This window comes from Pogona vitticeps, chromosome 2, assembly GCF_051106095.1.
Source record: "Pogona vitticeps strain Pit_001003342236 chromosome 2, PviZW2.1, whole genome shotgun sequence".
NCBI classification, from domain to species: domain Eukaryota; kingdom Metazoa; phylum Chordata; class Lepidosauria; order Squamata; family Agamidae; genus Pogona; species Pogona vitticeps.
Window position 1 is genome coordinate 175158108 of NC_135784.1, and position 13331 is coordinate 175171438.

Consider the following 13331-nt stretch of genomic DNA (forward strand, 5'->3'; position numbering starts at 1 on the left):
AACTTTATTTTTCTAATAAAAATTAATTATAAAAATCCTTATTAAGGACTGGTCTCTTGAACAGCAGGGTCTGGCTAAATGCAGGAGGTGAAGAAGGCCACAAACTAGCTATCTTTAAGTGTCCTACCTAACTGAGCTGTTGTGAGTTCTGAGGAATCACAAAGCCCATGTGTCTGTACTTGCAAAGCACTGGGTAAAAGTAAAGTGTTCTTTTAAGGTCAGCCTTGTTCAAAGGGCTTACGCTATGCACTGCTGAGGTCTTGGGACTTGCCCCAGCGCAAAGGTGGTAGGTAAGTGGCCTGTCGAACTCTCTGACCGAGTGCTAGGTGCTCCTTAGGGGGCCCAGGGCACCACAGGGTATACGTATGGTCTTAGCTTTCCTGGCTGTTTGTTGTTTGGGTGCTGTCATTCTAACAGGGCATCCCATCTCCTTTGCTAGCGGAATCTCAACAACCTGAAAAGACTCACCTGTTGCATACTAGCTTGCCATACAGTGGTGAAAAGCCCCAGGGTGTCTGTCAGGAAAATTAGTGGCAAACTTCTCTCTGGGGTCTCTTAAGAAAAGCCACCATATTAAATGCTTATTTTGCAAAATGGGAAGAACAGAAAAGAACAAAAGCCCCTACATTTACTCCTTGAGAACAAAGAAAAGCACACTGGAAAGTGGCTATGATTTGCTCAGAGCCCACTGCTAAGCCGTCCACATCTGTAGAAATCTCTCCCATTTAATCCTCCTCCTAAGGCTGAAATACACAGGAGCTGAGGGATGGACCTCACCTGAGAAAATGTTCTATGCAATTCAAAAGCTTATATACTATTTTGTGAATACCGGTTGGTCCCACTGGGAATACTTAACCATCTTGTGAATAAATTGAACATAAGAAGAGCCATGCAGGGGTCAAGCCAAAGGCATACTTCTCTTTCCACAGTGGCCTACTGGAAACCCACAAACAAACAGCAACCGTGCTGCTTATATATACCGCCCCATAGCACTTCAAGCACACTCTGGCAGTTTACAAGTTAATTATTCCCCCCTCCCCCGCCAGCAAGCTCAGTGCTCATTTTACCCACTTCAGAAGGATAGAAGGCTGAGTGAACCTCGAGCCGGCTACCTGGGATTGAACCCTAGGTTGTGAGCATAGTTTTGGCTGCAGTACAGCAGTTTAACCACTGCACTACAAGGCTCTTCAAACAAATACAGTAGCAGGGTAAGAGGCCAGTAGCACCCCTGCTCACTGATGTTCCTCAGAGATTAGTGCTGAGAGGCGTCCTGGCTCTGCTACTGGAGGAACCCATAGTCATCAAGGCTGGGAACCACCTCTCTTCCATCAACATTTCTAAGCTCCTCTGGACATCATCTAAGTGGGCAGCCATTTCTATACTTCATGGTACAGCAGTCAGGGGTCATCTTATGGACATCCTGAAGGGAATTCACAGTATAATCAGGCTCCATATCAAATGGAGCAAATAGTGAAAAGCAAGCCAATATGTCCATAGATGGGCCATCATCCAACAGTTTGTGGTTGGTGCTGTGCCCTGAGCTGTATGTTGAGCACGGAAGGGGTGTTAATAATAAGACCATCTTCCCACAATGATATCAGAGGAGATAGGAGCAAGGTTTTGTCTTTAGAAGGACAGAAGCTGAGTACTTGCGGATGTCTTGCCATCTACTCTGTAATTCCAAACATGTGCAGAAAGCCTTGAGTTGCAAGCTCAGAGATACTCTTTTCTTTTCTGTACAAAAGCCACTCCATAAAGCTTTTCTGTACAGAGTTATTTCCAGCCTGTTTCTTTAAAAAAAAAGAGAGGGGGGGGAATGAAGGAGAGGAAGGAGTGGGTCTCACTGGGCATGGGTGAAGGGAGGAGCGGATGGGGTGACCAGAGAGCAACCTAGGGATACAAATGACCAAGGAGGAGGTTTCAGAAAGAACCTCCTGTGTGGGAGTGAAATGGGTTGCCTTGGAAGGTGGTGGATCTGGCTTCCTTGGACATGTTCAAACAGAATTTGGACAACCATTGGTCAGGATGCTTCAGCCATTGACTCCCTTGCACTGGCAAGAGTTTGATTAAAATGATGTCACGTTCCCCTTTATTATGTCAATGGTTCATGTTTGTTATGTTATTTGTTCATGCATATTCATGTTGCTGAGAGGCGGAGCCGAGAGAGATAGGTGATAAGAGGCGGAGCCTGAGGGGGAGCCAGTCAGAGAGAGGATGAGTAGAGTGGGAGAGTGGAGAAGGGGAATAGAGTGTGGAGTTTGGGGGAAATCTGAGGAGTGGTTAGAGTTAGGAGTGTATTATCAAATGGAAGATTATTGTTAATAATAAATTTACCTATAGAAGATATTCGTGAATCACTATCAATTTCTGTAATCAATAAACAGAAGTTATATTTAAAAGACTTTGAAGTGTGGACCTGAATCTTCATCTTCCTGAAGTAATGGTGATTTAGTGATCACCTGGTGGCAGCAACAGCATAAAAGAGGGGATTGTTTGCCCTCGAGTACTCTGAGCCTTGATGGTCAAGCAAGGGGGCATGAAGGGCGAACGCCACAGATGACTCTTTTTGGAGAGTCAGAATGCAGGAGCAACGTTAACTTATGAGTTCAGCCCTCTGAAGCTCAGAATGATTACACAAACACACTCTGTAGAGGAATCACACCCACACATCTTTCTAATAAGCTGAGAAGGCTTGTGTGTTTTTTTAGAGAAAGAGACTTATGGTAGGAAAGGTAATAAAAGCTCTAGTTCTGGCTATCTCAGTTGAAGATGTCAGGAGCCATGGCTGCCCCTTTCATCTCAACAAAAGGCAACGCATCGTCTCCTTGGAGGGCCTAGAGGAAGGTGTGAGAAGGAAAGAAGTGACATCGGCAATCCAAGGAATAGCAATCTATAGTCCAAGGAAGGTCAAGCACAGGTCAGAACAGAAAAAGAAGAGTCTAGGAAACCTGAGGAGGTCCTTTCTCTCTGCTTTTCCACATGCTAAGATGTGCATATTATTGAGTGTAAACTGAGTGCCCAGTCATTTCCAAGAACCCTTGGAATCTTCCAACACTACAATTCAGTTATTATTCCCATATTGGTAAGAAAGAGCTTGCATATTGCTGGATGCAGTTACTTAGCTCCTGTACATAAAAAGACTACCTGTGGCTTTGCGACCATGCTCAGAAAAGTTCGATTTTTTGACAACTCCAGAATTGTCCAGCCAGCATGGCTAAGAATTGTAATCCAAAAAGAAATAATTCCCATGTGAACTTGCTTGTTTTATTGCCCATGTAAGGCTAATACAAGGCTGGTGGGTGACAATAGCAGAGGAGCTAAAAAGGATTTTCATCCCATTGGGTTAAAAGCCAACTTATTTTTCTGCCTCCTGGTGGCCGATCAATGTCCTGATCAGCCATTCTCTGCATCTTTTAAACCAGGGGTGGGCAATTAATTTCTATAGGGGGGACCACATGAAAAATCTGAACTGTATTCGGGGGCCGAACCACCTTTACTTAAAAATAAAATGAAACAGTGATGTTATGATTGTTTTTATTTTAAACTTGTTAAACTTCACAAATTCTAAAGAGGTTTTTTGTGGTATGTTAAAGATAAGCAACTGATCAGCTTTAGACAAAAAGTTATAAATGGTTTTGATGTCCGCCGGGCTGGACAGGAGCGACTTGCAGGCCGTATGTGGCCCTCGGGCCGCACTCTGCCCAGGCCTGTCTTAAGTCGATGCTCTTTAAAAGTTACCTTTGGATCTGGGCATCTTGGAAGAGGCCAGCTAGCAAAATAAGGCTCGTTGCTGTCCTTGCTTTTCTGGCAGGGTTGTCAACTGACATGCGAAGCAACAGCAACAACACAAGGTCTTATTTGTTCTTCTGCCTTTACAGAGCAACTTAACTTGCAGACATTGGCAACTCTGCTGATACTTTTCATACAGTGGCAAACATCTGCAGATTAAATGGCCATTAAAGACACAGGAAGAAGGTCAAGCAAAGAGCTGGCAACCCTATAACTGTTTATGTTTCAATATCTTTTCCCTCTTTTATCTATACTATTTCTCCCTGTCCCTTTCCTGTGGTTTATATGTCAGGATGGGGCATCCTGTGCCCCTCCAGATGTTGTTGAACCCCAGTTCAGGAAGCTGTAACTGAAAACTCAAGTGCATGGATTGAGACCATGTGCCCCAGAACATGTGGAGCGGTACACAGTCCCCACCCTTGCCTTGTGGCAAGGCACAGAACTCCAGCTGCATGGCTACAGTATGGAGCCCATGTAGCTTGGAAGCCCATTCTGAATACATACCCCTATCCAAAGATTTGGAAGGGAACATTGCAAAGCACTTTTTTTTTGATGGGTCTAAATAAAGAGGCATAGAATTGAGCTGCATGCATCTGCTCTATTGTTTTGTTTTCTTTTAACCAGCACCTGTACTCATGCCTTTAACAGCTGCTTCATCTGCAGATATTATGTGGTTTGTTGTGCTTATGGCCATGCTGTTAAAAAAACACACCTTTATGTGGATTTCTGCATACTCGGTGCTGTTACAGACATGAAAGCACTGCAGACCATTTCATCCCCACTTCTGCTCCATTGGTATGGCTTTCCTGTTTCCATCAGCAAGTGACTTGACCTTCACTCCCACTTTTCTCTCCAAGCATGGTTGAAGCCTGTGGGGTTTTTCTTGGCATGTACAAGCTGAGAGCCCCCACTCTCTCAGGTCCCCATTTTTAAAAATCTAAGCTCCAGTGCTTTCACAGGAAGTACGCGAGGCAAAATATTGACAAGTTTGGTCTTGAGTTAACCTAACAGAATCTGACAGAGGAATGTCCAGCTTGACAGCAGGGACCTCCTCCCGCTTCAGGCAGGAAAGCAGCAGGAATTAGGATTCTTGTTTAATTGGACAAAGGACAGGAGGCAGTTTGCGTGGGCATAAGGTTGTTCTCCTTTAGAGGAGATACTGTGTTTGGAGCCAGGAGACAGCCAGTCCAAGAACACAAAGAATATAAAGGAAAATGGAATTGATCTCAAATATATCTCAAATTTATCTCAGCTAGGTTTTTTTTAAAAAGCCATTGAGGGGAAGGATCTGCGTTTTCTCCTCGGCAGGGCAAAACAGAGGCACAGCAGGTTAGGAAGTACAGTACAGCTCCCGGAATCCCCGGTTCAGAACAGGAGATTGTGAAGGAGAATCACCCTAAAGTGTGTATGAACAAGACTTGTCTCCCTATAGGTGCCGGTGGCTGAGAGTTCCACTGTAAGCTTTGGTCCAGTAGGATCTGGGCTGGCAAAGGAAGGACATTTATAATCAGTTCCTCTGATCTCATCATCCTTGCTGTGTGATGTAGATGCCATCTAGCAATCAGCCCCAACTTCTGTTTTTCTGCACATACCTTTGGCACCTCGCCCAGAGGCATTAGTACTTGTGCACCCATGCACACACACAATCAGGCCATTATTTTCTACCCTTGTTTGTGACTCAGCCCTAATCTTCTCCCCTTTGGTAATGACCAGGCAGAAAAGACACTCATAGGGGAAGGCATGTATTCATTGGTTCAGGCTTGTGGATCGCCACTCACCTGTGGCAAAAAAGAGCTGGCAAACTTTATTTGGGTGTTACACCAGAGAGCAGAATTCAGGACCACAATGAGGCTGAGTCTCTTGAGAATGAAGGATGCCGACTATGAGGTTGGAGGTGTCCAGGAATATGAGGTTATTCAGATAACATCAGACCAATGGATGTGTCCTCCTAAATTTGCAGTTCAGTATAATTTCTCTAGCACACAGGCTGTCACTAACAGGAGGCCCATTTAAATTTGGTCTGAGAAGCATTTCTGAGTGTTTTCATCACTATATCTTCTTACTGGCTAATCATGTATCAGTTGGAAGTCATGGCTGTGAATCATCTGCTCGCCCGTAAGGAACGTTGGCTGAAATCCTGTTGTTTATCCCCTAGTAAGTCACAACTAGAATAGGGCCACTGAATCACTGGGGATCTGGTGATTCAAATCTTCAGTAAGCTGATTTAAGTGGGCATCCTCTAGTTGTGAATTACTAGGCTAAGCAACAGGATTTCAGCCATTATTTCTTGCTTCAATATTATACTGTCTGGACTAGATGTTTTTTAAAAAAAGATGAAAAAACAGAATCAATCAGAATCTGTTATAGCAGAGGTAGAGTAGCTATGGCCCTCTGGATGTTTGGAACCTCAAGCCTCACGGCTAGTAGAAAGGGATGGGAATTGTGATTAAAACCTTTGAGACAAATATTCCTCACTGTTGTATTAAAGCCATCCCCAACCCAGCAACCTCAATTAGTCATCCAGTCTCTCTTTTCTGCAGCCAGCCTATCTAATAGCAGTGGTACCTGGAGATGATGAGAGCTGTGATCCAAGATGTTTGGAGGGTTTAGGACAGGTGGACGGCTCATCTACTTTCAAACTAGTACCCTTGTGTTGAGTATGTGTGTCTGTGTTGAATGGTTTTCCATTGTGCTTGGCCTCCAAAGTGAAAATCCATGACATTATGGACATATGTATTAGCTGCAGTGTGGAATCACAATGTCATCAGAGGCTTTTTAATACACCACTGTCACTGAGCTATTTGCAGCTGACAATCTTGGCACAGGATTCACAGGGGCAAGTTTGCAACTGAGGAGAGGGGGAAAAAGACAGAACAATTTTTCCATCTGTTCTTTCACCTCCCATTTGTTTATTCTGTCCTGGTATTGCCGGTGCGTCATAAGAAATGGCTGGCATGTGACTGGTCAAAACAAACACAGAATACCCATGTCAACTGATTAATTTAGTTTTTCATGCACTCAGTAAAAGAATAATAAAGAATGGAGAGAAAGATACTATATATTTTTTAAAAAATGTAATTACATTATTTATAGCAGTTCCATCCTGGCTTACTCCGACAAGTAACAATATGAATTAATAAAATAACTTCATTGTAGGAACACTTTCTAAAACACAAAATTGTCAAGAAACAAGGTTAAAAGACAAACCATGTTAAAAAGGTCACTAAATCCAGCAACTGTCAAATATGTAAGAATCATTTAAGTCTCAAAAACTTTCTTGAAAAGGAGAGTTTGAACTATCCTGTGAAAAAACATAAGACAGGAAGGAAAGCAAGTCTCACTCAGGTTGGAGTTCCAGATCCTTGGGCACAGCTGTAGAAGAGACCCCTCTCCTTGGGCCCACTTAAAGTGCCCCTTTACAGAGATGCTGGGGCACCTGTTGTGTACACGTATGCTCTGCCAATGATTTTAAACAGCAAACAAGTCCATATTGAAGAAGGCAGTCCTTTAGAAATCCTGTTACTGAATGATGGATGAACATACTGGTCACCACTGTTTCAACAAGGGAGTCCCATGATCCCTTTATGTTAACCTCTTCTGAACTACCTCCCTGTATCCCTCTGGAACGAAACTTTCTGAGCGCTCTTCAAAGGCAGCCAAGTGCAAAACTAATTCAGATGTGTTGTAACTGAGCCATGTGTCACTCTGCTCAAGACTGCTATTCAAGGAAGGGGTGTTGTTGGAACATCAGGCTAAGGTGATAAAAAGTATTCTAGGCCAGTGGTTCTTAACCTTTGTTACTCGGATGCTTTTGAACTGCAACTCCCAGAAACCTCAGTCAGCACAGCTGGTGGTGAAAGCTTCTGGGAGTTGCAGTCCAAAACTCCTGAGTAACCCAAGGTTAAGAACCAGTGTTCTAGGCCACAGCTGTTCCCTGAGCACCCAAAAATCTACAAGGAAGCCCAAATGATTCATTTTCATGCCACTAGACTATCCAATGTAGTTGACCTGCTATTTCTTATTAATTGGGAGTGTCTTTGTGTTGTACACACTAAGCTTTACTTTTTGTTTACAAATTCAGTTCACTACAACCTCCAAGCAGTGGTTCACGACATCTGCAGATTTCCTGGAATTAGATGGAAAGGAGGAATAAATGAGTGCCATCTGTAACCTGATGATACTCAAAACCAAATCCCCAGATGACCTCTCCTTATTTGTTTCTGGAGCTATGAGTTAGCATGAGATAGAAGATGGAACCCTGTGGGATTGGAGAAGACAATAGGCCAAGGCACTGATGACAAAGTATTCGCGAAGGCTTTCACGGCCAGGATCTAATGGTTGTTGTGGGTTTTTCGGGCTTCTTGGCCGTATTCTGAAGGTGGTTTTTCCTAACATTTCGCCAGTCTCTGTGGCCGGCATCTTCAGAGGACAGTTTGCTGTCCTCTGAAGATGCCGGCCACAGAGACTGGCAAAACGTTAGGATAAACCACCTTCAGAACACGGCCAAGAAGCCCGAAAAACCCACAACAATGCACTGATGACAAATAAACCAGCTCCCTAGATTATCAGATATACCATAACATCACAAAGACCTAGCCTGGCAGGCTGGCTGAGAATGAAACTACAGTCGGCACTGACAGTTCTGCGTGATTGCAGTTTCAATGTACGTGGCATATGTCATCAACCAAGGTGCCTTAATATCATTTCCATGCTCCTGATGTACCCTAAATTCAATTGAAACTGATTGAGATAATCTGATCAGCATCATTCAGTAAAATATGGTGCTAGGAAATTAGCCATGCTCACAACCATCAAGGACAAAAGTTAGAAAAAAACAATAGTTTCCTACAGAGTTCTGAAGTTTGTTCACTTCCCAAAGGTTTCTTGATCAACGTGCTTGACCTCATTGAGGTTCCTTCTGTTCTTCACAATTCAGACAGTGTACTCTGTGGTAGTCCTGGCCAATAATGTATAATCCCCATAGCCCATTCTGGCACTTCAGACAATTAACTGGAATTTTTGTCCCTCTAGTTTTCTGTATAAATTACACAAAGTTCTCACAACAAAGATGCTGGGGTAGAGCTTAATAGCCAGCCACCTGAGGCTGCTGGAATGAAACTATTATCTAAAAAACAAGCAGAAAAGCTGACTGTTACTTGTGTCTCTCACAGCTATAAGTAGCCATGTTAGTGCCATTCCCCACACAATATTTTCTGAAGCATGGGCACAGGATCCCTACAACAAGGTCTAGGAGGATGTGGGTATCATGTTTATGTTTTGAAAAAAGGAATGTGAAAAGTAGTGGGAAATATCACTGTCTTTTTTCGTAACACCATCCAACAGAGTCACCTCTAGATTACATAGACCTCTAAATTTTGGTACCCTGGGGCAATGCCCCAGTTGCCCCACCCTAGTTAAAGCCTTGTTCCAAGGCGCTGATTCTGCACTTAAATTATACCCATTAGCACAGCATTTCGTAGCAGCCTAGATGCCAGACGTGCCTAGATGCCATATCTACACTGGCAGTCCTGACATTATCGGGAGCTCATTTACTTATGCCATTTAAGGCATCTTCAGCTTGATAGTTCATTCTTGTTAATAAATTGTTATTGCTTTGTCTGTTATCTGCCTTTTCATCAGATATGAAGCTTACCACAATGGAATATATACAGGGGGCATACATTTGTATTCTATATTTGCAAAAGTGGGTTTTGATCCACAAAGGTTTACACTGAAATAAAGCTGTTATTATTTAAAGTGCTATTGTATTTTGCCTTTTCCTTCTTTTCTTTTGTAAACATAGCAGCCTATTAGGCTGTCATCCTCCCTTACTGGTTGGTTCCCCGTTGTTCTTTTATTTTATTTTTTGGTCCCCTCATCGTTTCATATTTATTCTACCTAGCAGCTTTCGCAATTTATTTCTTTAGTTTTTCTTCCTCCTCCTCCTCACTCTCCAGGGGTTTAGCCTTCAAGATACAGTACTTTCAATAAGGGCAAAGACTTTTAGAATGACTGAAAACCCTTCCAAAAATGTGTGAGGCACATAAACTATCAGGAACAACCAGGGACCCCCCGCTGGATTGCAGAAGGGGGCAGGATGCCTAAAGACAAATCTACTACTGTACAGTGAAATATTCACCTTTAAACTGTGAAAAGAGGTAGGGAAGGGATGAAAATATAGTATCTGAATCCTTGCTACTCTCTTTCCAGGTATGGTAGTGGCTACCAACGAAAACCTCACTTTTGAGGTTCAGAGGGAAGAATGTAGAATTTAAATACATTGTCAAAGAAGGCTGAGCAGTAAAGGTAAATTCTTTTTCATTTATTGCGTTATGATAACACCCAACGGATCCTGGATCTGGTCCACTATTTAAGTGAAGGAGAAGCGCGCGCACACACTAAAAAGGGAATTCTCTGGAAACGAATTCTTTGCGAGGAGCAGGGTCTGTTTTCTAGCTATAACTGGATTTTTTCCCTAAACTGTAATGTTCCTCATCCCTAAAGCACCCAAATTCCAGTTTTTAATCAATTACAGCCGCAATCTACTATTTTGCTTTGAATAAAGCGGCTTTGCGGGGCTTATTTGGGATTTCGTTTGAGAAGGGGGCCGAGCTGTGCTTGGCTTTCTTGTCGTGTCCCGAACAGCCATCTTCAGTTTGATCAACGACTCGAAGAGCCATACGAACAAGATTTTTAAAATTTCTAATCTGCACTAATAAAACGCTCGAAAAGTCAACAAGACATATGGAACGGTTCCCTATCCCAAAGTGCAAATGCTTCCTCCCCAGAATAATGAAAATGGTATCGCCCTGTAAGCGAATAGCAGCCGCCTCCCTGGAGGTGGTTAGGATGACCGGTTGAGAAGAGGGGAGGGGGGGTGGAGGAAGACGACGTGGACTGTACCGTTTCATTACGTGTGTGTGTGGCATACTTTAGCTTTATATTGTTTAACGGCTCTCAGTTCTCAAGTGGCGCAAATTATACCTATCACACGTTAAATAATTAGCATTTCGTCAGATGGGTGGAAAGCTTTAAAATTCTTATCGGAATAAAATACCCCCCCCATATCTCTGGAAATGGTACGTCGAGGATTCTACCAAATCGAATGGAAGAGGGGGATGGTTTATTGTAGCCCTTCAGCATAATAAAACTCATTCGGCCAAGAAATGAGTTGTCACTTTCCCCCGGTTCTTTCCTCTTCCCCCACTTATATATGCGCGACCCTGCGGCTGGTCTTGAAGTCCTCCAGCTTTTCCGACTACGTTCCCCACCGTATGAAGAATGGTACGCCCCAAAGGGGAGGGGAGAGCGAAGCCGGGCCAAGGGGTTGGCGTTGGCTAGTCGCAGGGTGGGAGGCGGCCTGGTAAGGGGGGGGGGTTGTTTCTGCGCAGCTGGGAGGGAGGAGCTGAACGAACCCGGGCTTTGGGGGGGGTGACGACCATGGACGGCTGAGGGGTGCCCAGTCCAGAGGCGGCCCGTGCCGGCGGCCATGGCGGAGGACTACTGGGACTCGCAAATAGCTATAGCCGCCGTTGAGGTAAGAGCCGCTTCCTCACGTTGGGAGTGGGAGATCCAGCATGACCTTTGACCCCTTGCTAGGAATCGACCTCCTGCAGGATAATCTCCGCTACTTTTCGTACTAGTTTGTCCGCTTTGCTCCAAGGAGCCACGCTGGCCACGCAGCAGATCTGCTCTGACCTCTCGCTAATCCTTCCCTGGCATGAACTCTCCCCTCCTCTCCCCTCCCCGTCGTCGATCAGTTCTGCCTCATTAATTACTGAGGTCTCTCCAGTGTAGGCTGTTTCTTCCTCTGATATGATACTAAAGGAGACCTCAAAAGAGTCTATTGTGTTTATGCTTTTATCCTGACCGAAACCGTATCCGGTTCGTTTTTTTTCCCCCTTAGTAGACCTTGAAACAGTTCCTAAACCAACTAGACCTCAGGGAGATAAACGCATGAAGTCGGGAGAGCGCTAAGGGGTTCATGCTTCTACTTTGTAATGCTCTCCTCCCCAAGGCTTCCTCCCCTTCCTGCATAAACTCCCTGGGCTCTGCCAGTTTTTAAAACCAGCCCGGAGCCGAATGCCTCTCCCTGAAATTAGCGGTAGATTGTGCTTATCTTCCTTAGGTCTTCATTATAAAATCAGTTTGCCTTGCTGAATAAAATACGTGTGTGATTGAGGCATCGGGATCTCCCTCTCCCGGTTAGCTGCCATGCCCTGGAAGTTCCCCACCCCTATCTAGCCTTTCTTTTGGCCCCAAGCTTTTTGTCAGTCTGACCTCACAAGGGCCTTTGGGGGAGTCAGTCTAGACACTTCTTGTTTGCTTCACAGCTGATGATTCAGGACCAAATGGGTCCTTTGGAACAGGCTTATTTCTGTTTGGACTTGCTGGGTTGATAGTTAGTTCTGATCTTGGCACTAGGTTCTCTGGTGCCTTGCTTTGCCTTTGGCCTTTTAACTTGCAAAATTGCTCCTTTTCCTTCTAAATCTGCATGCATGTGCATTTCTTGTATGGGATTTGCTGCCTTTGTCTTTAATTTAACAATTTCTCAATGTAATTGATTGCTTTTTGCCTCATAAGAGACCTCCTGGTTGTCTTCTCATGGAGGTGGAGGCAAAAAGACAATAGTCCAGCTTGACCATTGTTGCTTTCCTTCTGGTGTGCTACATAAAGGGGAAAAAGGCTGCACCCCTTTCATCCCCCCCCCCCCCGGCTTTGTGCAAAGTGTCTGTTTATGAGTTGGGTGGTAGGATAGGGATCTAGCATGCAGTTGGGTGCTTAGACTAGAAAAAGGGGTGGGGAAAAGGCACTTTTTAGGAGGAGAAGCCACAGGGAGCCTCCATGAGGAGTCCTTGGGTGGGTATCTCTGTTCAGGAATTTGCCACTGCTCCTGTTGGAGGCTGGGAAGCAGTTCATTTGCTCACCTTCTGCCCCAGGACTTGGTGTTAGCAATATTACCTGCTGCCTCTGTCGCCACCTCCTTGCCAGCCTGATGATGTAATGGGAGAGGAGGGGGGCTTCCATCTCCTCCCCCTCTTCACGCAATGCTGCGTCTTATGTGCAACTAATAAATGCACTGGTAGGCAAATGGCTCCTGTGACGATGCTGCCAGGGATGGCATGGCTCAGGGTTATATTGAGAGGGTTTGGCTTTTGGGCTGGCAGGCAGAATCAGCCCCCCAGAAAGCAGTTTGGTGCAGAGGCCTGCTGGAGAAGGAGGGGAGGAAGTGAAATCTTTTCCATGTTTGGGTCTTTTCTCTGTTTGTCCCCCATCCATGTAATCTGGAGTTCCCTAGATGGTAACCGTTCCCTTCCTGTCACCCTCCTCTGTCTCTTGCCTGGCTGAAGCTGACATCTTAGCAGCTACCGTGCCCGGCTGCCCATCCTCATTTGCCTGTCATGCAAGCCTTTGCTGATCCCTTATGAAGAAGGGGTGTGTATGACGGGCGTGCTGCTGGGGGAACGACACAGTACTTGGGCACTTGGGTCTTAGTTGAGGCTGCCTTTTCTCTCTGCCACTTCTTATTTTTTTCCTGTCAG

The 13331-nt window shown here is 44.7% G+C and overlaps 1 protein-coding gene across 5 annotated transcripts in view; it reads left to right on the forward strand.

Moving 5' to 3' along the window:
* Positions 1-11185: 11185 nt before the first annotated feature.
* CDK16 (cyclin dependent kinase 16) overlaps positions 11186-13331 on the forward strand; it is a 61098-nt gene continuing 58952 nt past the window's right edge. For all 5 annotated transcript variants that reach the window (XM_072991310.2, XM_020797566.3, XM_078386478.1 and 2 more), the window contains exon 1: positions 11186-11326. The gene's annotated coding sequence lies outside the window, so the exon portion shown is untranslated. The remainder of the gene's footprint in view (positions 11327-13331) is intronic.